The sequence below is a fragment of the Fukomys damarensis genome, unplaced genomic scaffold (genome assembly GCF_012274545.1).
Source record: "Fukomys damarensis isolate Sample0158 unplaced genomic scaffold, DMR_v1.0_HiC HiC_scaffold_24, whole genome shotgun sequence".
NCBI lineage: Eukaryota > Metazoa > Chordata > Mammalia > Rodentia > Bathyergidae > Fukomys > Fukomys damarensis.
Genome location: NW_022900936.1, coordinates 8,685,186 through 8,688,650, shown reverse-complemented (window position 1 = coordinate 8,688,650; position 3,465 = coordinate 8,685,186).

The following is a 3,465-nucleotide window of genomic DNA, read 5'->3' as shown; positions in this document are numbered from 1 at the left end:
CCTCACGCCCGGTCCCGGGCAGATAGCCACAGCTCCTTTGTATTGAACTCTCCCCACCCCAAAAGTCATACTTTGACTTTTTTCCTCCACGACCTCCCCCTTTTTTATGCTCCCGGCCCTATAAAGACCTTATATCCTGTACGAGAGCCACTGATCTGGTCTTAAGGGCTGGAGCAGTTCCTCTCGGGTTTGCTCTGAAATAAACTTGTCCTGTGGAACTCGTACCCCTGCTTTCTTCCCTTTTGTCCTAACAGAACATACAGTTAGTGACCACACCTTGGGTCAAGAATAGCCTAAATCTCCTAAGAATTTATATGCCTAATATTCAACTGGAAGGTAGGTGGCACTAGTGACAGCCACAGTGGAACCCACAGCCCCTCATTAACCTCAAATGCTAACTATACCTCCCTTGTGGTGTGGAGCTGTGTCCTGGGGTGAGGACAGTCTTATAGTTCATGCCTGCAGGCCCAACACCTCTGGGTTTGGTTATAAATTATGTTCTAAGCACTCCCCCTGCCTTCTGTGAGGTGGTTATGCTTGAAAAATCATTCATAGACTGATGTCACCTGGACTGTGATAAAGAGAAGAGAAGGGAGTAGCCAAATAGGGGTGGGGTCGGGTAGGGCAGACACAGGTGCCAGAGGAGAGGGGTCCAGGTCTGAGCTGAGCTGCCCTCTGCTGTCACAATGGGGCATCCAACCTCTTTAGGGAGAGTGGAAAATGGGGACTATCAACCAATCAGTGTGTGGGCTATACTGGTAGTATTTTTAGGTAAAATCGACATCCACTGAAATACAAAAATTCCATCAGCCCCCCAAAGCCCCCTATGATCCTTTGTCAACAATTCCTGCCCCCTACTTCCTGTCCTCAGCCAGCCAGTGCTGGCTTTGACCTAGAAATAATGTCTGTGTTAGTTTTCTGTTACTGTAAATAAATACCTGTGATAAATCCATTTATCTAAAGAGAAAAGATATATTTTGGTTCACGTTTTGGAGGTTTCAGCCCGTGGTTGATTAGCCCTGCTCCTTTGGGCCTGTGTCAAGGTGGCACATGACAGCAAAAGTCATCATGAGTCATCATGGAACAAAACCACTTGAATCATGGCTGGAAGGTGAAAAGAGAAAGAGGAGGAGAGCAAGTCCCACAGTGCCCTTTGGGGCCCCCTCTCTAATGACCTGGACAGCTGCTACTAGGTCCACCGCTCAAATTTCTACAGTCTCTTGATAGCACCAAACTGGAGACCAAGCCTTGATTTTCATACAAGAGCCTTTGGGGACATCTCCAACCCAAACTTTAGTGGTGCCATATAAATGGAATCCTACAGTGGGGAATACTCTGAATCTTGTTTCTTCCACTTTTTCATAATTCATTTGACAGTCACCCATGTTTTAGGTGTAGCTTGTTAATCATTAGCAGTAGTGTTATTGAGGAATACCTCATTATGTGGGTATACAACGCTTTGTTCATCCATTCCCCAGCCTTAGTACTAATAGGCTGTTTTCATTAGCTCCACAGTTTTGCAAATCATTATGCTCGTGTACATTTGATAACTCAATATACTCGTGCCTTTCTCATGGAAAACATAGAGGTTTCATTTAAAATATTAAGAAGAAACAAATTTGAACTCAAGGGTTTTTATCTCTTCTAAGATAAGTCCATCGCTAGTCTGAAAATGTTTGTAGGGCATAAAACAAAATGCTTAGAATCACAAAAATGCCAATTATATTGAATATAGTTATTAAGTGCTAAGAAGTGTGTGAAGCAGTAATATACATTTGCTTCTTAATGATTGTGTTAAGTAAAATAAAGATGCAGTTCTAATAACTTCTGAAATTTTCAAATAGTAAATAACATTTTGAGATTCTTGTGTCTGCAATGAGACATTAAAATATCTGTCATTTTATTTGGGGACAAAGTTACAGATGCATGTATTATTATTATTGTTGTTGTTGTTGTTATTTTGACTTATTTCCTGTATGCATAGTGGAAGGAAATACTAATTTTCAGTTTAAGAATCATGAATATAAAAATATGGTTTTTTCCCCATAAGCCTCCGCATAAAAAGGATTCTATTAGTGTGTCCTTTGGGAACTTTGACTGTTTACTTTCCTAGAATTGGATGATCAAGCTTATTTGTTGCTCTAACCTTAAAAAGGGGGATTTCTATGCTACCTTTCTACAATACGTCAGAGAGAGAACCTGGTTCCTTTGCTAACTCATCTGTGCACAACCCACCTAGTTAGGCAGGTACATAATCCCTAGTTATTACTGTGACTTTAGAAAGTGCTCAGCTTACAACAGTCTAGCAAGTGTGCTTTCAAATCTGATGCAAGAGAGCTCGAACAAAACCCCAAAGCTCTCTGTTAGGCAAAACATCCAACTGTGTCTCCACTGAGATCTCTTCCCTGAGTTACAGCAGTGTGAATACACTTAAAGCAAACATGAAAAAGAAAAGCAAGAAGGGTTTAATGAGAGTATAAAAATACAACTGATATTTTATGAGCTCAGGGTTTCTATTGAAACAGGAGCCAATTTGATTCTGGGAAAATTCAACTTCCTGGTTTGAAGGCAGGCTTAGAAAACAGCTTTCGAGTTTTACATATATCAAATTCTTCTGGACTCACCCAACAAGATTTTTATTCAGATGTAATGAATCTAAGTACAGCAGAGACATACAGATTGACAGTGCCTTAAAAACTTTACATTTTTAAGGAGAAACAGTTATGTCCAAATAAACAAAATGCCCGCTAAACAGAGTTGAAGTATATTTCTTTGCCAGTTTTCTCATGCCTCAAAAAAAAATACAACTTTCCCATTTTCTATCACATATTTTCAATCGCTTTTAGATCTACCAAGTGCTTTATTCAGTCCCTCACTATAAAACTCTGTATGTTCAGAATGTATCTTAATTGTTTTCACTCCCACATGGGGTCATGTCTGGGAACTGTCAAAGTACCAGAAAAATACATTTCTCACTTGATGTTAGATGCCTGACAAATTTGAATGGGTATAGAGCTTTTATTTCTGAAACAGATACATAACTAGAAATACAAGTTCTCTTTGGAATGGATGCTCATTGGCCAAAGTTCCCATAAAGGCATAGGTGTTTGATCTTTGAAGCAGTCTTCCCAAATCTGGAAGAGTACATAACGTTACTACAGAACCCGTGGGAGAGACAGGAGAGACCTGAGTCTGACTAGCTGAAGAATAATTCCTGGAGGTAAGGACAAATCATCCTTTATTGTCTCATACTTTCCTTTTAATTCTGATGCACAGTTGGGTCTGGGCACTGCCTGGGAGCACTAAAATTTTGATGAAGAATGCCTTTTCTTTGTATGTACACAGTTCATGGATTTTATTTACACAGATTGTTATTTGGTCCCAGGAAACTCTGAGGTCTTCTGCATGAGGATTACAAACAGTTTGGTAAACCGAGGGTGGTTTACCAAAGATGTGCAAATGAGC